The sequence below is a fragment of the Anolis sagrei genome, chromosome 1, assembly GCF_037176765.1.
Source record: "Anolis sagrei isolate rAnoSag1 chromosome 1, rAnoSag1.mat, whole genome shotgun sequence".
Taxonomy (NCBI): Eukaryota; Metazoa; Chordata; class Lepidosauria; order Squamata; family Dactyloidae; genus Anolis; species Anolis sagrei.
The window spans coordinates 187,519,675-187,543,479 of record NC_090021.1 but is presented as its reverse complement, the minus strand read 5'-3'; the positions used below and the strand labels follow the sequence as shown (position 1 = coordinate 187,543,479).

At 39.9% G+C, this 23,805-nt stretch overlaps 1 protein-coding gene across 2 annotated transcripts in view; it reads right to left on the bottom strand.

Moving 5' to 3' along the window:
* PDE1A (phosphodiesterase 1A) overlaps positions 1 to 23,805 on the bottom strand; it is a 179,240-nt gene that overhangs the window by 82,440 nt on the left and 72,995 nt on the right. The window lies entirely within an intron of this gene.

Here is a 23,805-nt window from a genome sequence, read left to right as displayed (position 1 = left end):
AAAACTGTGTGGATCCAGGATAGAGCTTCACAGTGACTTACGAACCCACCGCCAAAACTATCTTTAGAAGACAATCATACACAGTAACGAGTGACCACCTATGATGATGAGTACACTACTCAGCTTTCAAATTACTTAACTGACGAACCAACACCAATGTTATAAAGGGGATTTAAAGCAGAATAATGACTTACTCTTCTTGATCTTATTGATCCTCTAATGTCAGGCATTTAGCAGCAACTTTCAGATACATTTTGTTACTGAACCCTCTCACCTTAATCTCCTTAAAGGAAGATACAGGCAATCATTCTTTGCCTGACATAAATAAGTTATAATCCAATAATTCCTTGTGATCACTGACATTGGCCATGTTAGGGCGTATGCTAAAACAGGTTCCTGCTTTAATAGTCAGAATTTAAATGATATGCAGGAGCATTTAGCTGTCACACACACACATTATTGGCACTAATAACCCATCTTGTTTAAGGTTTGCATCAGATGAATTTTATTATAACTAACTTCATTTCTCACTTCTAGCATAGTAGGAGAATATTTTGTCCTGGAAAAAGTGGGAGCAAAGAGGTTGAATACTCCACAATTCTAATTCAAACAGTGATTTGTCAACTGTCATTAAAGTAATCATTTACTCTATAGTCTATATAAATTAAAATGTAATGTTCGTTTGTAGGATTAACATAACTCAAAAACCACTGGGTGAATTGCTGCCAAATTTGGACACAAGACACCGATCAGGCCAATGAGTGTCCATTACTCATAAAAACACTGGAAAACACAGCAAAAAAGACTTTAAAAGCCAAAAAAAAATTACATTACAATGCATGCACAAAACCACATATATATATATATATGCAAACACACATATACACATATACACAAATATACACATACATATATGCATATACACACACACAAAATACATATACACAGAAAGGGGGAAGGAAGGAGAGAAGGAAGGAAGGAAAGAAAGAAAGAAAGAAAGAAAGAAAGGTAGAGAAGTAAGAAAGGAGAGAAGAAAATAAAAAATGAAAGAAGGAAGGAAGGAGAGAAGGAGTGAAAGAAAGAAACAAGTAGAGAAGGAAGAAAGAAGAAGGGAAAGAGAAGGAAAAGAGGGAAGAAAGTGAGAAAGAGGAAAGGTTGGCCACAGCAACGCGTGGTGGGTACAGTAAGTGCCTAATATATCTGTGCTGTTCACAAAAGAGAGCCAAAACCATAAGATTTGGAAAATAAAACACAACACAAAAATATAAAACATAAACAACTAACCTGATGCAACAACTAACCATTGATTTTAATGAGTGTAATCTAACTGGGATTAAATCTTGAACCATGGTGCCACAAGATGTTAGATAATTTGTTTCCATCGAAGGTACTGTACGACCCAAAAGCAAATAGTTTTAGAGAACTCTTTTCTGTGAGCCTGTATGTTTTCCCTACAAATGTATGTATCTATCTGATCTATCTCAGACAGATTTGCTGACACCAGCTGGGGAACGGATGGTCATATTCCTTTTTATAAGCTTCCCGCCTGATTGGATTTCATGTGTGCATGCACCAGTGGACATACTACGCAAACTATTATTGGGGTTTGCTTAAAGGCGGCCTGATGCAGACACAAGCAGCCAAACAAGGTTATTTAAACTGTGCTGGGTGACCCTTCCCTTTTCAAAGTACATGGCATCTTTTAAAAGCAAATAGTGTCTCCAAGTTATTAAAGCTGGGTTTAGAAGACACCAATCCAACAGCAAGAAGGACTTGCCTTTGGGTCCAAACTCTCTAAGGAAATACTTTAAAAAGAAATGGATGTGAACATAAGGTGAAAGAGTGCAATTTCTCAAAGGCTGTATATCGTGTCCCTCAGATATAACACTTAATCCGTTTGACTGCAGTGGTTTTCATTTAATTAGGTCCACAGAGTGCTTTAGAATACTGTTTTCATTCAGGCCTCTGAGAATCAAAGGCCTAGCAGACATCATGCTATTTATTTCAGGAAAGCTGTTCAAGTTTTCAGCAACCCAGATGTGCCTTGGATTTCCAAGAACAAGGATAGGGAACCACTTAAGAACGGGAATCAGGTACTCTCACCCTCAACTTCCAAGGCCTGTATTATGTAATTGGGCATGATGGAGCTAAATCTATCATGAGTTCCCTGTGCTCCTAACCCCAACAAACATGGGAAGCCGATTGTAGTGTGAAATATTTGGTTTTGAAAGCTCACAGGAAGACAGTCTTTCCTTTTATGCTGGAAGAAAGCTCTATATATAATAGAAAAACAAATGAATGGGCCCTAGAGCAAATGCTCAGGCCAATTTTCACATTTGAAAATACAGATTTGCTGGGAAAGATCAGAATACTTGGTGGAGTTGGAGGCAGTAGAAAAAGATGAAGACTGCACTACAGGTAGATTGATTCAAGCAAGCGAGTCACAGCTCTGAGTTTGCAAGGTGGAAGGTCTGAGCAGGGTAGTTGAGGATTAAGTTTTCCTGTTCATAGGGTTGCTATAAGTTGAAATCAACCTGACAGCAAATAATAACAGAAGTGCCCCTGGTTTGCAGTATAATAATCACACACACATGAATCTAGCATACAAGCAGAGTCTAGTGACCAGTTGGGAATGCAACTCATATGTTTCAGTTATTGTCAGAAAACTTGGTCCTCAAATACTACCAGAGTGTTAATTAACAGTCCGAAATCAAGACGATAGACCAACAGAGATGCAAACATTAGCAGGATAACACAATAGAGAAGCTGAGCATCCATTCCATGATCATAAGCTGAAAATCAATGTGTCCAGAGTACAAGGTTGAATCAGAATCCATAGCCGAGGTCCAAGGTAAGTCCAGAGTTCAGGAGCACAAGATAACAAGCATCTGAGGTCATAGCTTCTAGAACTGACATTGCACCCAGCAACGAGGCACCACCCTTCAACTTCTTAAATCCTAAATTTATAGGTGTTGCCTGTTGCTGACTCACATTTCAGCTAATTTTGAGGACCTGAGCAGCTGAGACTTCTCCAGCTTGATCACTGAGCCTTCCACCAGCATCTCCTCATCCTCGCTTTCTAAGCTATCCATGACAGTTATTTCAGATCAATTTAGCCGCAATCTTATTATTTAAAACAAGCAATCAACCCATCTCTTCATCAGCCACACACACCTAATCACAACTTCCGTGGGGATCATCATCATCTCATCTTATGAGATGATGAGATGATGATGATTGGTGATGGTAAATACTGGAAATAACATTTCCTTTCATATCAACCTGCTGATAATTATTATATTTTTCAAAGCCCCTCTACCATGTATGCTCACCATCTAAGCAGAAAGGAAAATAGAAACTGAGAAGAGGGCTAATGTATTGTTGAAGGCTTTCATGGCTGGAATCACTGGGTTGTTGTAGGTTTTATTCGGGCTGTATGGCCATGTTCTAGAGGCATTCTCTCCTGACGTTTTACCTGCATCTATGGCAAGCATCCTCAGAGGTAGTGAGAAGGGGGCTTTTAGATGTGATGCACCATTTCTTGAACTCCCTCGGCAAATTAAAACATGGTGTTTATATTCACATCTTCAAATACTGGGCAAAAATCTATTTTTTATTCTCAGGACCTTTTCACTTCTACTGCTTTAGTGTTCCACTGTTCTATTGATTGTTGCTCTTTTATTGAGTTTAATGGATTACTGTGAAGTGACCTGGATATTTTGAATTGAAGGCCAGTGGAGAAATATTATAAGGACATAACTGAACATATTTCCCCCTGATTTCTAGTTGGAGTCTTTCTTAGTGGTATATGCACTGTTAATGCAATCGTAATTTTGAACAACATTTATTTATTATTTACCCTAATTATACCCTGCCTTTCTCAACCCTGAAGGGGACTCAAGGCAGCAACCATACAATGCCTTAAAACAAACATACAGTTAAAATTAACATTTAAATTAAAAATTAAAATTAATACATATTAAAACATTTAAACATTACAATCACTATTAAAATCATGCCATCCACAATTGTAATCCGGGACCATTCCAGAATTCATATTCCATATCTGCTATTATACTACAATTATTCTCCAAAGGCTTGATCCAAAAGCCACATTTTCACTTTTTTTCTGAAGGCCATGAGGGAGGGGGCTGATCTAATGTCACTGAGGAGGGAGTTCCACAGCTGAGGGGCCACCACTGAGAAGGCCCTGTCTCTCGTCCCTGTAAAGGCGGGACCAAGAGCAGGACAGAACAGGAAAAATTATGACATTTAGACCAAGTTAAAATATGTAAGAATGAAGTTACCACAATCCTTTCTCTTTCGCACAGCCTTAACTCACCTGATCCAGCCTAAAAACCATTCATTGTCCACATTGAGTGGGAATTCTGGGAACAATTATCCTAAATAGTAACTATTCCAGGATCTAATTAACACAAGCCACTCCTTGAAACTGAAGGAAATCAATGCAAGTGGCCTTAACAAGCAAGGTCCCATACATCTATTGGAATACATCAGGAATCTGTCGAAGGCTTTCATGGCCAGAATCACTGGGTTGTTGTAGGTGAGGATGCTTGTAATAGATGCAGGCAAAACGTCAGGAGAGAATGCTTCTAGAACATGGCCATATAGCCCAAAAAAACTACAACAACCCATCAGGAATCTACTTGCTATTTTTTGTATGTTTAAAGTAATGCTAGTGACTCATTTCAATTTCTAAAATCTCTATCCAAATTCTTATTTTTATAAAGCACCTCAAAGTAAACTACATTGGCATTTCAAAGAAAATTGGGCCCTTAACATTAATAGCACAGACATATGGAAAACTCGTTAGATTATGGGTGCATCTACACTGTAGATTTAATGCATTTCGACACTTTCAATTGCCATGGTTCAATACTATGGAATCATGGGATTTGTAGTTTGGTCCAAGAATGCTAAGACCTTGTAAAACTACAACTTTAGGATTTCAGGAATTCCGAACATTACTGTATTGCCATTTCCATCTTTGTGGAGATTTAACCTCTGCCCTACAAGCAACTCAAATGGAAAAAGAAAAAATTAAAATAAGACTGGAAAGAGAAACTGCTGAACTGGGATATTCCAACTCATTACCATGAAAAAGAAACCACCAGTGGCACAATGAGTTAAACCCTTGTGCTAGCAGGACTGCTGACCAATAGGTCAGTGGTTCAAATACGGAGAGAGCGGGTTGAGCTTCCTCTGTCAGCTCCAGCTCCAACTCCCCATGTGGAGACATGAGAGAAGCCTTCCACAAGGATGGCAAAACATCAAACATCTTGGCATCTCCTAGGCAACATCCTTGCAGATGGCTAATTTTCTCACACCAGAAGCAACTTTCAGTCTCTCAAGTTGCTCTTGACAGACACACACACAAAAAACCACGAATAAGCATTGTGTTTCCTCGGCACACTATTAATATAGATGTCTCAGCATAGTTATACATGTGTTCTCCTCAGAACATTTTTTTACTCCCTGGGAAATGTAAGGTGCAAGTTTATGGCCAGTTTGCATCGTTCTGTACCTATTCTACCTCAACATCTAACAGCTTAAAAACCTGTGGTGCTCTTATTGTACTGCTTCAGTGCATCTGAAGAAGTGGGTTTAAATCCGTTAAAGCTCATGCCAAAATAAATCAGCTATGGTAGTCTCAAAGATATTGCTAGATTTCTTATCTCTTCTAGCACAATTTACTTTTAATGAGAGATGCTGTCTGGCCTGGTTAGTTCAAATGAGGAAAAAAAAGATATGAACCTGGGACTTTCTCTGTTACAATCCAAATTTCTAAGGACCTCATCACATTGAGGTCCTCAAGCTGGGGGAAAGCAGGGGCATCCATGGGGCAGTGGGGCAAATCCAATAAGCAGTGGAGGAAATCACCACCCCACATCATCCATATCACTCCCTTCATCATCCCATGGGGGGTAACCATCGCTGCCCGGCTCCCCCCTGTGCTTTTCTTGGCTCAACTAATGAGAACACGGAAAGTCTCCCATGTTTGCAGGGCACTTCCAGGATGGTGTCCTTCAGGCAGTAGCCCTGCGTCATGTGATGGACTCCTGCAGGCTTTGTCCTGGCTCTATTCTGGGAGTGCCTTAGGACGGAGCCCAGACCTCATGTGATAAGATCCTATGTGATAACACTAGTTCTCATGCAACCCAAAATATGGAACTAGAAAGTGCTTTGAGTAATATTGCTTTTGAGGAATGAATTAGTAATCTGTTTGAAGACGTGACTTTGGACCTGTACAGTCACATCATTCATTCTATTGTCAGTAAAAGCAAGGAAATAAAACAAGGGCTGTGAGGCATCATCCTAAATCTATTCATAGCCCAGTTTCTGGTTACACTAAACTGTATACTGTCTGGATTTTCAGGAAACAGGGTAGCATGTGACTTGTGACTCCATCATGCGGATACATATTTTAAAATGAGTTAACACTAACAGAAGGCCTTAAATAAACTTTAAGAAGACCATTAGTGGTGCATACGAAACTGTACAAGTCTGTCCACAGAACGTTCCCAGACTGCAAAGACTAAAACGGTTGTGTCGCTCCCTCTTCTATTATTGGGAATGGGATGTTTATTTAAAGTTCTTGTCATATAGCTAGATCTGAGTGCATGTGTATGTGTATCTTTCTTACTGATTCTGCTTGTGAAGCAACTCTGCTGTATGTCCATGTCAAGATAGCGATAGAGCAATTAATAATCATAGGCTGAGGCAGACACATTTTACGTAGTTGAGAAAAGGAGCGGGGAAAAGGTTACCGAAGGCATTTTCCCATGCGCTTCTTGTTCCCTGCATTCTATAAACCTTCTTCTCATCTGAGAAAACTCAGATGGGTCATTTCATCCTGAAAAGTACACAAGGAAATGGGGGTAGGTTTAGAGCATGTCGTGAAGAACAAGACATGATCTTTGTTTATACATAGCCCATTTCCCCTGATGGTGGCACAAAACTGCAGGTCTCTCCCAGTTTCTATGCTGCTGCTGAAGATAAAGTGAAACTGTAGCTTTCTATAATTGTTGAAAGTGCGTGTGGAAAGCAGCATGCCAAGGAATGTGAATGTTTCCAAGGGTGCATCTAGACTGTAGAGTTAATGTCATTTGAAACCGCTTTAATTCCAATGGCTCAATGCTATGGAGTCCTGGGTGTTGTAGTTTGATGTGGCACTAGAAGTGTTTAGCAGAGAAGACTAAATATTTTGTAATGCTGTAATTCTCATGATTCCATAGTATCATGCCATGGTAGTTAAAGTGATGCCAAAATTTTATTACTTCTAAAATGTAGATATATCCTTAGTCAATCCATTTTCTATCTTCTGAGGCTGAAATTTCTCAGATTCTATTTTTTGATGCATTTTCCGAGTACTGAACATTTTTGCCCCTTGTTTCCTTGTTGTAGGGATTCTACTTTCAAAAGTATTCCATGAATAATAATAATAATAATAATTCAGTTCTTGTGGGTTTTTTCGGGCTATATGGCCATGTTCTAGAGGCATTTCTCCTGACGTTTCGCCTGCATCTATGGCAAGCATCCTCAGAGGGTGCTTGCCATAGATGCAGGCGAAACGTCAGGAGAAATGCCTCTAGAACATGGCCATATAGCCCGAAAAAACCCACAAGAACTGAGTGATTCCGGCCATGAAAGCCTTCGACAATAATAATAATAATAATAATAATAATAATAATAATAATAATAATAAACATTGGAAACAATAAACATTGACAAAATCACAATCTCTCAACTGCAAAAGGTCACCTTACTTGGATCTGCACGCATCATTTGAAAATACATCACACAGTCCTAGATGCTTGCGAAGTGTTCAACTTCAGATTTTGTGATACGAAATCCAGCATATAGATCTCATTTGCTGTGACATACTGTGTTTTTGTGTCAGTAAAATAATAATAATAATAATAATAATAATAATAATAATAATAATGCAGCCCAAGAACAAGCCATTAGAACCAATGTCATCAAAGCCAGAATTGAAAAGTCGATGACAGATCCCAAATGTAGACTCTGCAAGGAAGCAGATGAAACAATAGATCACATCACTGAATAGATCACTGAAAAGTGACGAAACTGAAAGATGTCCACTTCTGTCATATTTTTCTCAGTTGCCTTATTTTTGGAATGTCAAAGTCCATGCCTATATCAGGGTAATACACAACACCTCAAATCCTGAAGGGATTTCTGTAGAAAAAATCAGTAAAAGAAATATCTGAAGATATGTCATGTAGAAGGAGAAGCAAGCTTGTTTTCTGCTGCTCCACAGACTTGAACATGAACTTAAAAATTCAAGTTACAAGATAAGAGATTTTAACTAATATTAGAAAGATTTTTTAAAAATTGTAAGAACTGTTCAACAATAGAAAATATTGTCTCGGAGTATTGTGGACCCTCCTTCTTTGGAAGTCTTTAAACAGAAGTTGGATGGTCATCTTATAGGAGTGCTTTCCTTATATGTGTGTTCCTGCATGGCAGAATGGGGCCGGACTAGCCAACTCTTGTGGTCCCTTCAAACTTTAAGAAAAATCCTGAGAATAGGTGACACTTGAACTATGGTGAGACTGGCCTCTGAGCATTTGGTATGTAGCAAATTGGTCTATAAAGTACCAAATTCTGGTGATCTGTCTGCTGGGAATACAGCTGGCCTGGCACAAGCTCTCCCCTCCAGCTGGCAGCAACATTATCTCATGACTGCCACTGTAAGATTTGCATGGGTTTTCAGCTTCTTGGGAGATTTGTGAGAGATATTCATGAGAGATGGGACATCTAACAAGATTTGAAATGGCTTTTTTAGTCCTGTCTTCTGTGACCCAGTCAGTATTCAGCTGGCATCCAACTGCGTTCCATATTATTGCTTTGGAAACTTGGCAACTCTACTCCCTACCCACTATTTATTTCAGTTTTCCTGTCTTGTCCCATCATTTCTTTCATATATCTTCATTTCCTTTCATCTCTACTGCAGGAACTTGAAATACAGTTGTAAGCATGAACTCACAATAGAAGTTGCTGTTGTGTGCCTTTAGGTCATTTCTGACAAAGATATCCTAGGTTTTCTTGGCCAGACTTGTTCAGAGGGGATTTGCTTTTGCTTTCCTCCAAGACTGGGGCCTCATCTACACTATTTTTATTTATTTACTTACTTACTATATTTGTATACACCCTTCTCAGCCCTCAGGTGACTCAGGGCAGTTTACAGAGGCAACGATTCGATGCCCAAGAACATCATAAAACACTTAAAACATTAATACTTAGTATAAAACCAAACAAAAGTAATAAAAATATAAGACATTTGTGCCTCCTAATTAAAAACATTGTCCATCTCATCGTTCAGTCGTTTCAAGTTCCTATGTCTTTTACATTGCATTTTCTATCAGCCAGGTCTTGACTCTTTTCCGGAATGTTAAGAGGGAGGGGGGCGATGTCCCTAGGGAGGGTGTTCCATAGCCGAGGGGCCACCATTGAGAAGGCCCAGTCTCTCGTCCCCACTAAACGTATTTGTGATGCAGGTGGGATCGAGAGCAGGGCCTCCCCGGGTGATCTTAAAGTTCTAGCAGTTTCATAAGGGGAGATGAGTTTGGACAGGTCAGTTGGGCCAGAACTGTTTAGGGCTTTATAGGCTAAAGCCAGCACTTTAAATAATAATAATAATAATAATAATAATAATAATAATAATAATAATAATAATCTTTATTTATACCCCGCCACCATCTCCCCAATGGTGACTTGAGGCAGCTTACATGAGGCCAAGCCCAACAACAAATTACAGCAGAATAAAGACTGGCAGCCAGTGGAGCTGGCACAACAGAGGAGTTGTATGCTCTCTGAGCACTGCTCCTGTTAGTAATCTGGCTGCCATCCGTTGGACCATTTGAAGCTTCTGAACAGTTTTCAAAGGCAACCCCACATAGAGCATGTTGCAGTAGTCTATACAGGATGTAACCAGAGCCATGTCAGACTTCCCAAGGTATGGGTGCAGCTGGCGCACAAGTTTTAACTGTGCAAATGCTCCCCTGGTCACCGCCGAAACCTGGGGTTCCAGGCTCAGCGATGAATCCAGGATCACACCCAAGCTGTGAAAACCTGTGTCTTCAAGGGGAGTGTAACCCCATCCAACACAGATCCGAACTGCATTATAGTGGACAGTGTAAACTCATGCTGCAGATTGCACTGCATTGAACTGGATTACATGAATCTACACTGTCATATAATCCAGTCCAATGCCATTAATTTGCATTCTGAAATTGCATTATATGGAAACATAGATGGAGTCTGAGAGAATTGGACTTACACAAGGTCACCAAATGGGTTTTCATGGCTGAGCAGGGATTTGAACCTTGATCTTCAGTCATAGTCCAATATTCAAATCACTATACCATCCTGGCTCTTACAGCATTTATTTATTTATTTATTTATTTGTTTACGACATTTATATGCTGCCCTTCTCACCCCAAAGGGAACTTAGTATAGTATCATTCACTATTACCTGAGTTGAAATTTCCCAGAAAAGAATGTTTTTTGAGCCCTTCTGAATTATATCTATCTTCAAAATAGTCTGTCTCCTGTACTATAGGATATTTGGTGTAACGGTGTAACTATGTGTCCAATTGAGCTAACCATGCTGTTGGATAGAGTGAAGCAGCTGCATGTGCAATACAGTTTTGGTGGTCTTTCAGGATTTTGTTGAAGTAAGATTCAACACTCAGGCTGGATGCACAGGGATGATATCATGTTCTTTGCTTCAGGGAGCAATATGTCTTGTTCTCCACATGTGGGACTGTGAAATTAGGGAACAATTTTTATCCCTCTTGGCACTCTGCAGGTCATTGGAATGACTGCTTCTGATGTTGACAGGGCCAGCTAGCAAATGCAAATGTTAAACCTCTGAGTCCTGTACCATCCGATCTCCTGTTCTGCTCAAACAATGGCTTCAAACTACAAGAGAGGAGATTCCATCTGAACATGAGGTAGAACTTCCTGACTGTGAGAGCTGTTCAGCAGTGGAACTCTCTGCCCCAGGGTGTGGTGGAGGCTACTTCTTTGGAAGCTTTTAAACAGAGGCTGGGTAGCCATCTGTCAGGGGAGCTTTGAATGCAATATTCCTGCTTCTTGGCAAGGGGTTGGACTGGATGTCCCATGAGGTCTCTTCCAACTCTACGATTCTATGATTCTAAAGCAGCTGCAGGAGCCTCAGTGGCAATATCAAGAGTGGGGTCACTGCCCCATGCAATGACAAATCCTCCAACGGTGCCAGGAACCATTCCCACAATCATTTACTATTATCTGTGCTGACTATGGCTGTTGAGAGTTCTGGGTGAAAATCCTCTGAAGGTTTACATTTGTCTGCTCCCTAGCATACATCAAAACATATCTAATTATAATGATACATGAAAGAAATGATGGGACAAGACATTTGTGTATGTTTTGTACTATAAATTGTTTGAGGAACTAATCATGAATGAAAAGTGGAATATAAAAACAATAAATATAAAGCCCATGAAACCATCAAACAGCAGATTAAGATACAAATCATCAATGTATAAAAGTCACAGGCCAATCGGCCTGTCTGACTCATGCTGGAAATCTTTAAATCAAGCATCCATAGCAGCAAACGGTGGCATTTCACTTCACACTTTCATTTCTTATTCTTTTTACATGCCTTTACAAAAAGAGGGACTTTGCATGCAATATTGATCGCTTTGCAAAATAAAAGCATACTATATTTAGAATATCTTGAAATATCAATCTGGTTAACATGCTACAAAACCAACAATGCAATAAATAATAAGGCGGGTTGTCTATCACATATATATCACAAATGAGTAGGAAATACTAATGGATCTAGCACAAGGAGTCCATTGACAAAGAGCACAAAGAATAATCACCACATTCCACCAAAACATTATTTTAAAAAGGCAGAAATGCTTTCAGTCATCAATATAAATATATTGCTGATTGTTTTAGCTCAGTGAAAAGGTTTTTCTTCCAAGCATTGCTTCCCCTTCTTGGGGTAATCTGTCAGTAGCCACATACTGGAACTTGAAATGGAAATGTTTCTATTAGCCTTAACAAGTGACATTTATAACATTAATTTGTTAAATTGCTTTTAATGTAAGATGACGACAAATAGGTGATCATGAATTAAAGTAATGAAAGATTTTAGATCACTCAGTACTTCAAAATGGATGTCATTGAGATATAATGATTAAAATAGCCAATGTCAGAAGTATGATGACTTAGGTGCAGATAGATAGATAGATAGATAGATAGGGATCGATTTACAGCTCTGTGGCTTGGATGAGGGATGAAATTGCTTTGTGAATATGAAACAGGTTGTTGTTGCTGCTGAGGTTTTCTTGTCCTGGAAGCCTTGTTAACCCAAGGTAATCAAGTGGTTTTCCATGATCATGTAGGGAATTGAGCCATGGTCTCCAGAGTTGTAATCCAACTCTCTCATGATTGCTCTCTTGCCACAATTGTGATTCCTATTATCACATTCATAAATTCCGTCAACCTACTTAAGTGTACACCAATTGGATGGGAAGATGGCGGTCCATTCATCCAACAATCAGAGCTCAGGTGAATGGTGTTTACATCAGATTTAGTGGGAGGCTTGGGCCAGGAGTATAAGTATACTTAACTAAGTAACTGATATAAAATACTGGCTAATATAGTTGAGGAATTCAAATACTAGGAAGCCACGTCAATGGTGGTGCCTCATTCTTATTTATTTATTTAGTTATTTACTATCTATCTATCTATCTATCTATCTATCTATCTATCTATCTATTTATCTATCTATAAATGCTCTGTGCATAATGAGTACCTTAAAAACAAAAGAACCAATGAATGAAATCACACCAAATTTGGCAACAAAATGTCTCACCACACAAGGAGTGACCATCACTCAAAAAATTATGATTTTGTCATTTGGGAGTTGTAGTTGCTGGGATTTATAGTTCACCCACAATCAAAGAGCATTCTGAACTCCACCAATGATTGAATTGAACCAGACTTGGCACACACAAAACTCCCTTGACCAACAGAAAATACTGGAAGGGTTTGGTGGGTAATGACCTTGAGTTTGGGAGTTGTAGTTCACCTACATCCAGAGAGCACTGTGGACTCAAACAATGATGGATCTGGACCAAACTTGGCACAAGCAGTCAATACGCTCAAATATGGACACAGATGGAGTTTGGGGGAAATAGACCTTGACATTTGGGAGTTGTAGTCACTGGGATTCACAGTTCACCTACAATCAAAGAACATCCAAACCCCACGATCAATAGAATCAGGGAAAACTTCCCACACTGAACCCCCATGACCAACAGAAAATACTTAAGGCCATCCAATCCAACTCCCTTCATTAGGGCAAGAAAACGTAATCAACGTCCTCCTGACAAAGAGCCATCCAGCCATAGATAGATAGATAGATAGATAGATAGAGATAGGGAGTTGTAGTTGCTGGGATTTATAGTTCACCTACAATCAAATAGCATGATAAAATTGAACCAACCGGGGCATACAGGACTCCCATGTCCAACAGAAAACACTAGAAGGGTTTGGTGCGCATTGACCTTGAGTTTGGGAGTTGTAGTTCACCTACATCTAGAGACTACCATGGAGTCAAATAATGATGGATCTGGACCAAACTTGGCATGAATATTCCATATGCCCAAATATGAACACATATGGAGTTTGGGGGAAATAGACTTTGACATTTGTGAGTTGTAGTTACTGGGATGTATAGTTCACGTACAATCAAAGAGCGTTCTGAACTCCACCAACAACAGAATTGGGCCAAACTTCCCGCACAGAACCCCCATGACCAACAGAAAATACTCAAGGCCATCCAGTCCAACTCCCTTCACCAGGGCAAGAAAACGTAATGAAAGCCCTCCTTTCAAAGAGCCATCCAGCCATCGATATAGATAGATATGATTCACACACACACACAGAGAGAGATAATATCATAGATTTGAAAGGGACCCCTGAAGAAGGACAATTCTAAGTTGCATGTTCCAGAGTAGGCAAACCAGACACTCTCCACAACAACACTGACAAAGAAACAGCAAGAAATACGGTTTACCCACAAGCATAAAGAAATTACATATATTAGAAACCAACACTTTCTCATTACTTTATTTTCCAGATCAACAAACTGGGCCACAGCAACACATGGCAGGGGATGGCTAGTATTTGTATACCGCTCTTCTCAGCCTGCAGGCAACTCTTATAATTATCTGAGAAGGAACGGGAGGGAATCTGACAAGTTTTGATAATGCATTCAGTTTTGAAATGCATCCACTGGTATGATTTCTGTTTGTCATCTATCCAACATGAGAGTCTTCAAAACCTCTCCCTCCCATTCCAAACCAGTTCTTCATCCAGATCTTAGAAATGGTACTACATGTCCAAAATCCATCCCATATTTTTCAGGCAATGTACAATTCAAGCTTTCAATTCTCACTTCATAAAATAGTACTACTGATAAATGCCAGCCTACTTTGCTTTTCCAGCCCAGAGAAAGACAGCTTCAGCCAAAATGTGCAATAAAAGCTTTCAGCACTAACAATATTTGAGATGAAACATTGGCCTGAAACCTGCATGAACCCTAGAATAAACGACATTCACTTGAACTTGTGAATATTATTTGTTAGGGTTCTTTGGGCTCCAACACTATGAATGATGGGGGTAGATTTGGAAGAAGAAGTGTTCTTTGAATAATAGAAACATATGCTCTGTTGGAAAATTATGGCTAAAAAGGAAGATTAAATCTGGATTCTTTGAAGGGAAGAATGCAAATATTTCAATTTAGGCTCTTTGCCCTGAATTTCCTCAGAACTGTAACAACGGAACAAGGAGTGAATGTACAGCAAATAATTTTTATGCTGCCAGAATGTGAATATCCCTTCTTTCTGCTTTCTTCATCTGTACTTTCCTTATTTCCCACTGTCAATAAACATGTGCAGTCAAATTCTTATTTTTAAAAAAATAAATCTGCTGTTGTTTAATCACTTTGAACTTTTGAAAAGAAACAGTGAGCCGTAAACATTTAAATGAATTTAGTGTTGTTAATTGCCTTCAAATTGACTTTGACATACGGCAACCCCTTACATGAGAAGCTTCCAAGTCCCTCTATCCCCAACAGCCCTGCTCAGGGGTCCTGTAGACTCAGGGATGAGGCTTTCTTCATTGATCAACAGAAGTAATTGTATCGAGGAAGGAGAAAGCTCATTTTCTGCTACTCCAGAGACTTGGAGGAATTGATTCAAAATACTCTGTGTGTCTTTTAATTCATGGTTTTCCTACTTCCATTGGGGTCCTACACCTCTAACTCCTTCAAGTGAATCTGTGGATCTTCAGATAGGGTTAGCAAAGAATACTACTTGGGAAACCAGAGATTCACTGTCAATAAGAGTTGATAGTATTGACATAGAGATGGGGTTCTAAACTTTTCCAGCTGTGGAGTGAGGGGAAGAGCAGGAAAGAGAGGGGGAGGAGGAGGAGGATGAAAGACCCATGGATGAAGGAAACATACTGAGTGGACAGTATGTTTTGTGGAGTCCAAAGTCTACCTGTCTGAACGTATCTCCTGTTATGAACCATCATGAAATTTAAGATCATCTGGAGAGGCCCTACTCTCGATCCCACCGCAATCGCAAATGCTTTTGGTGGGGACGAGGGATGGGGCTTTCTCAACATTGGCCCTCCATCTGTGGAATGTTCTCCCCAAGGACATCAGACTGGCCACCTCCCTCCCATCTTTTAGACGGAAACTCAAGACTTGGCTATGGGACCAAGCGTTCGACCAGTAAATAGCAGCAAGTGAAAGAAGACTTAAGCAACTCATGACAATGAATTGACCCGGACTTGGATTTTGGATTCTGATTTTAACAGGCGTGTTTTAATCAATAGGTCTTAATTACTGTTTTTAATATTTTTAATGTATTGTTGGATGTTTTTATGATGATGGCATCGTATGGTGCTTCTATGAGGCCATCCTGAGTCCCCCTCTCGGGGGGTGAGAAGGGTGGGGTATAAAAATAGAAAATAAATAAATAAATGCTTTAAGAACCACTGACTGAGGGCCCTTCCACACAGTCCTATATCCCAGAATATCAAGGCAGAAAATCCCACATTATCTGCGGGACCATTAGATTTTGTTTCTTTCATAAGTAAGGATAAGATTAACTTGAATTGATTAAAATGAGAATATGGAGGATCAGCTCTCAGGCTACATCTCAAATTAGTAGATTCAAACTGAATTTAATGTGTACCTGGGGTGAGAGTGCTTTAATTAAACTGTGTTGTCCTTGTGCTAATACACATACCTGCTTTACACCGGATTTTGCAACAACTGATTTTACATGCAAAAACTAAGCAAAACACAGGAGTTATTATAGCCATAAGGTTAGCAAGTCAAGTTTTACGTCCATGTTTGGAGCCTTGGGCAAAGTTTTCCAAAGCACAGAGGTTAATAACGAGCAAATACTGACTGTGATGAAGTTCACCTTTGGCTCTACCAGGAGACAAGACCTGAATCTCAATGAAGATGAAAGTGCTATTTCATGAGCGTATTGAGCCGAATATGAATTTTCTTCTGCTGCGCTGTCATGGTTTATCTAACATAGCAGGACTTCTGTAAATGGCTTAAAATGCAGGAATAACGAGAGGTACCTGCTGCTTGGTGTTCAGTGAAGGCTGTAGCAGACAGCAGCTGTTAAACCAGGTGCAAGAAACTTCAGGTATTCTCCAGACAGCCAAGCACAGCCCTCCCGTAACAGATGATATTAGTATGGGATAAAGCACTACCATCTAAGTAAACCTCATCCTCCCCACTGCAACGTATGGTAAGCAGACCCACTACAAGCTCCAGCTATCCAGATAAACATAACTGGGGGTGGAAGAAGTAGTCCTGCCACCTTTGCTGTCTCCTTTCCTATTGCTTAATGCAATGCCCAGTGATGAACTGGACTGCAGAACAAAGTGCAACCCAAGTGATGCATCTAATCCACTCCCCCCGTCATTTGGACCCTTTGAGAGTCTAGCATTTCTGTAATTTTTACTGCCAAGTGCCCTTTAGAGAGTGTGGAAGGGAATTTTAACCATGTTTTGTACCTCTCTGACATTTTAGGTCCAGGAAATGTGGTTTTTACAAAATTTAGAAGGAAACCAGGATCCCCTGTTTTGAAAGAAGATAATCTCCTCATCCAAATTTGGAACTGGGAGTCTTAAAAGCATGGAAAAAAGTCCCACCCATCCTCCACAGGACACTGGGGAATATTAAAGGTCACACACACAAAAGATGTTTTTGCATGGGGTGCACTCCAAGGTCACCAGGAGAGATGCAATATGCCCTCCCCAGCCTCCCATTTTTTCCTGTTCATGTTCTAAGAGTTCTTTCAACCCGGGGCGGGGAGGATCAATACTACCAATAACGTTGGATTTTAGCAGAAATATGTGGTCCTCCGAATGTTTTGGACTGAAACTACTATGAACTGTAGTCAGCATAGATAAAGAATAACAAAAGTTGTAGCTCAGCAATACTCCTGCTGAACTCCAACCCTTTCCTCCACCCTCATTTCCCTCAGTCTAAGAAGGTCTTCTAGATATTATTAGATTGCAATTCCCATCATCACTTCGCACTGCTACACTGGCTAGGGCAAATAGGAACTGCAACTCAACAACATCTGGAGTTTTGCACATTACCCACCTCTTATGAACTACAGGAACATCTATGAGTAACATGTTAACACTTTGATTCTCATACCTGTGTGACAAGTACCAGTAGTTTCACCTGTCTATATCTAACAAAATATGTCCTTTCTAGGAATTTTCTAGAGACTCCAGGTGATTCTATGATATGCTTTCACTGGATGCTATCATAGAGTTGTGATGGAGGATCTAGCAAATTCCTTGAGAGAAAATCTTTAGATTCTCTGTAGCAACTCTATAGTAACTTAACTTCTAATAGAAGTAACTGATTTCAATAGAGTTTGCCATTATCCACCATTTTCTATTTTCACAGTAGGTTCAAGAATGTATCCCCCATGGACATGTGAGTCATACTCTACAACAGTGCTTCTCAATCTGGGGTCCCCAGATGTTTATGGCCAACTCCCAGAAATCCTAACAGCGGTTAAAGTGGCTGGGATTTCTGGGAGTTGTAGGCCAAAAACATCTGGGGACCCCAGGTTGAGAACCACTGCTCTACAATGTCAAATTTTCCTTTTACAAACTATTTTTCTTTCCTTCCTTGAATTATATTGTACCTTTCTCTTTAAAAATAGGACTGGTTGTGTCTCACCAATAGAAAGAATAAAAATGCAATTAAGACTCACACATTTATATATGAAAACAGAATTAAAGGAAAAAATGAAGAAAACAAACAAAATCCCAATAAAATATCATAAGAATGACTTTCTGGATAAGACCAAAGCCTTGTCTAGGCCAGCATTCTCTTCACACAGAGCCCACCAGTTGTCTATGGGAAGAGCTGGATATGAGTTGAACCACAGCTTCACTTCTGTAATTGTTCTACAAGGCTTCCTGCCCCTGATAAATGGCAGTCCTCTTCCTCAGCCATTGCCAAAAACCTGTCTGAGCCAAATGGAAGGACATCAGTGAGGAAGCCAATCTACTCTCCCTTGACAGGGAGTTCCAGAGTCTGAGAGCAAACCTCTTCTAGAATGCTACTCCGCATTCCAAAAAAATAAAAACTTCTGTTAACATAAGAAAAAAAAATGTGGCCTGGAGAGTCTGCTGTGACTCTTATTTATCTCTGGATGTTTATGTCTTGCACATTTTGCATATATATAATTTTTAAACATTTGAGAAGGCAGAGCCATAATGCTGTCCAAGCCTTTTCATTAATACATTTTTCAACTCTGAACTGCATCCATTCATCTTACAGATTTTTGGCGCTTCAGCCAACGTCTGCTGGAAGAAAGCCAATACTGGGTTTTCTCCTTTCTTTGATGCAGTGTTGCTGGGATCAGACCTGCTCAGAGATACCTCCATTCCTCTTTGCTTACTGAAGATTTCTCTAACCCAGGCATGGGTCAACTTTTGCCCTCCAGGTGCTTTGGATTTCAACTCCCACAATTCCTAACAACAACTAAGCTGGCTGGGATTTCTGGGAGTTGAAGTCCAAAACACCTGGAGGGAAGAAGTTTGCCCATGCCTGCTCTAACCTAGTAGCCCAGTGGTTCTCAACCTGTGGGTCCCAGGTGTTTTAGCCTACAACTCCCAGAAATCCAAACCAGTTTACCAGCTGTTAGGATTTCTGGGAGTTGAGGGTCAAAACATCTGGGGACCCATAGGTTGAGGACCACTGGCCTAGCTCTTGGACTCATTGCTATCAGTCTTCATTCTGCAAGAAGGTTCTCCAGAAAATCTCCTCTCTGTTATGGGGGTTTTGGTCTATAACTCCCAGAAATCCAAACCAATTTACCAGCTGTTAAGATTTCTGGGAGTTGAGGGTAAAAACATCTGGGGACCCACAGGTTGAGAACCACTGTACTAGCTCCCTAGACTCATTGATATCAGTCTTCATTGTGCAAAAAGGTTCTCCACAACATCTCCTCTCTGTTATGGGGTTTTTGGTCTATAACTCCCAGAAATCCAAACCAATTTACCAGCTGTTAAGATTTCTGGGAGTTGAGGGTAAAAACATCTGGGGACCCACAGGTTGAGAACAACTGTACTAGCTCCCTAGACTCGTTGATATCAGTCTTCATTGTGCAAGAAGGTTCTCCACAACATCTCCTCTCTGTTATGAGGGTTGTAAGCAACTGGTGGCTCTTCAGTTGTTCTTGGACTGCAACTGCAATCACTCTTAGATAGCTAGTGGGGAAGAGTGATGGAAATTGTAGTCCACATAAGGATAGAGTGACAACAACTGCAACTTTCACTCTATAATCATTAGAATCTCATTAACTATTTGGGTCAACTATCTTTCCCCTCTGTCATCATGTCTCATCCACTGTTCAAAGAATACAGGAAAACCTGAGCTTCTGTTAAGATTTTACCAATGCCTTTTTTACATTAAAAAAAATCTCCCATCAATCATCTTTTCACCCCAGTTCATTCTCTCCCGATCAGACTGTCTCATGTCATCAACCACAATTTAACTGCCAATATCCTCAGACTTTGGCACTCCACAAAGCAAGCGGGGAAAATAGTCGATTATCAGTATTCATCTGATTCCACTCACCTTCAGTTCTGACATTTTCTTGGAATCACAGCTACAATGGACAGCCTCATAATCTATTTACTCAGCATCTGTCATTTTCTGTCGTTTGAAGTGCCCAGACTATTTCAATTTCATTTGGTTATCAATATATAAATAATGAGCTGTGAAGGTATATAATGCATCAACTTCTCCCTCATGTCTTAAAAATGAAATGTTAAAAATATGAATCAACTAAAGTACTTGGAACATTCTCCCAAATAGTTTTCCACCTTTCATCACATAGGGATGGATGGATGGAAGGAAGAAAAGGGCCTCTTTTTCCTCCAGTGGTTTCTGAAGCACTTAAAAGACTTGCATTTTGTTTTTGTGTACTCGGAATGAAAACCAGTTCAGAGTCCCACATCTCTTTCCAATCACAATACGGAAAGCATGTTTAATATGTATTAGGCTTGACATTTGAAAGGTCATGCCCAGCTTTCTCTACCATGAAATGTCACCCTTTGTATATGCGAGAGCCCATCCGTTCTAGATCCAACCATTCAGATTTGGAACTTTGGACTGGAATTCTGAACTCCACGGAAATGCTAGAATAGATGCCTTTTCCTTTCTCTGGCATGACCCTCAACATTTCTCTACAAATAGCTTTTCGGGTTTTTCTCTGCTTACAAAAAAAAATCCCCTTTTGCTGTTGTTTGGATCCTCAGTGGGCACCAGTTGAAGTAGTATTTGAGTTTCTTTGCTATGCCCTGCCCTATTTATAGCTGTGCTTGCTTTAAATATGGTAAATTTAACATAATCATTCTTAGGTGACTAGACAGCTTGTGTCACTTTTTCCATTATTAACTTTTTAAAATGGACATAAAAGGAGAAAGCTTTCAAGAATTAACTAAAATAGGCTACAAAACATTGATGGGGGAACTGAGAGATACATGAAATTCAGAAGCACCATTGCGATATCTATAGCATTCAGTATTACTTTGAGCCTATCTATTGCTCTCTTGTGATAGTCTTAATCTCTTATTTAATGGTTGATGTCCTAAATCGGATTGAAGCTATACTTGAAGATTAGTCTTATTACCCATTCAATTGGACTCCTGGACTCAGATTTGAGCCTGGATGCTTGTATTTCGGTTGTGGCCAGCTTAAATTGGTGTCCCAGCTGTATTCATTTCATGAGATATCTGATTCGTGTATGAAGACTCATGCCTTGATTACATAATGTGCTCTGCATTACTACTATAATGCACTCTACATCTTAGGAAACTGTTTAGAAAACTTGAGACAGGTACAAAATGCTATAGCAGCCAGACTTTTGACCAAGTTTGGACACAGGCATTGACCAGGTTTTGGATTGTTAATAACTCCTCTATTGAAATAGCCTCAATGGCTACCTGTTCATTTTAAGGTAGAATTCAAAATGCTGGTTTTGATTTTTAAAGCCCTGTATAGCTTGCATCCCAACTATCTAAAAGACCATGTCATCTCACCACATACACAGGCATATTCAGTGAGTAAAGGAAAAAGCCTTCTATGTAGCTGCTCCCAGGCCTTTGGCCATGTTTAGGACTCCATCTGGCATTCTTGAGTGCCTGGTGATTTTTTTCACCTAGCACTTTACAGGATTAATGTTACCTATAGTTTATTTTTATATTCAAAGCCACTGCTGTATTGAGTCTTTTAAATAGTTTGGCGGGATTTTTTTAATGTAATTTGTTTATGTATTTTTGTTGTTTTCCTGTTGTTGTGTTAGTTTGCTTTATATTTGTATTATATGTTTGCACAATTAAGTGCTTTTGTAAGCCACTCCAAGTCCCTTTGGCGAGATGGTGGCGGGGTATAAATAAAGTTTCATTCATTCGTTTAACTGTCAGATAAAGACCTTTTTATTTAGATGGGCCTTTGAGGTTTTTTTTAAATATATCTTTATTGCAGATTTTAATACATATATAAAAAAGGGAGGCGAAGGGTAGGGTGGGATGGGAGGGGGGAGGTGGGGGGTCAGGGGAGGGGGGTTGGGATGTGTACTTGGATATGTGCGCAAATGGGGTAGGATGAGGTTAGGTAAGGGACAAAGGGCAGGGGATATGCAGGGAAGGGAATGGGCCTTTGAGTTTTAAACTCCACCCAGTGGGTTTCCACGCTCAGCCATGGGAACCCCTGGGTGATCTTGGGCATGTCACACATTCTCATGACCTTGTCACATGGCCACCAAAAGTGTCCCATGTCATTCCGCTTTGCCATGGGGCATGTGGAAGCCACTGCCCCATGCCTCGCATTGCTGGGCTCCTCCAGCAGCTGATCCGATGGGGGAAAGCATGGTGCGTATGTGGAGTGCTCAGCTTTCTTCCATTAAAGTCAATGGCAACACAGGAGGTCTCTTGTTTCACCATGCCAGCATGCTGGTTCCACCCTCCTTCATTCACAGAGCCAGTACAACATCATCTGATGGGAGCCAGTCGGCTCCATGGGTGACCAGGGCTAGATCGGTGCATGCCAATGATTTTAGCCCTGTTTGATGAGGTTGACAGGCTTAGAGGAGGGCAGTGGCAAGCCTCATCTGAACCAATCTTGCTAAACAAAACACTGTGACTGGTTTGACATAAGGTCATCATAAGGCTTTATTTAACTTTTGTAAAACAAGATGTGAACTTAATCCTGTTTTCAATTAGTGCAGACTGCCTGGATTCCACTCTAGGAAAAAGTCTGGATATACATTCAATAAACCATAAACATTTGTGGTGAGTTCATTGTGGTCAAGGGACTTTAATGCACTCATGGATCAAGAACTTCCTGCTCACTCTTCCTGCTCACTTCAGTAGAAGAGAAAGATTCCTAAGTAGATTCCTACATATGGATATCTCCTGCTGGGTCTAGGCTAGTAGAGATTTAACATGTGTGGATCACTTAATACTAATTTTAAGACTTTTTTGTACTGATCTTTATCTTTAATGACATGCAGAAGTGATGGATGCTCATGGTATGAGAAGCTAGCTTGGCTTTTTTTCACAATTGAAATCTTATTCAATTAAGACTTGACATTCCAACTGCAACCATAGACTCCATTCTCCCAGATGTATTTTGTAAACCCACACAACTCACTAGTATTTACACCGGGAGCAGCATGCACATATCTAAGGGCACACTCAGGCCCCATCAACACTGCCATTTTAATGCAGGTTGAATTGGATTATATAGCACTGTAGATTCATATCATTCAGTTTAGTACAGTTCAGCCTTCATTATATGAGTCTACACTGACCATATAATGCAGTTCAAGCTGCAATATAGGGGAGTATAAATGGGGCCCTTGAGGCACTACAAGTGCTCCTCTGCAGAGCTGAAATTGTTCCAGTTAAATTTAGGGGGACAGAGTGCAATTTTCTGAATTGTATTCCAACTTAATTTTTTCCCCAATAATATAGAAAGTAAAGACATTTTTTGCATTTTAGACAACAGAAGTACTTGTTATTTCCAACTTATGGTGTGCTTTCAAACAGTTTTCTCAGACTCAGGACCCTTCTACATTACCATCTATAATACAGATTATATGGATTATACTGGATTATATGGCA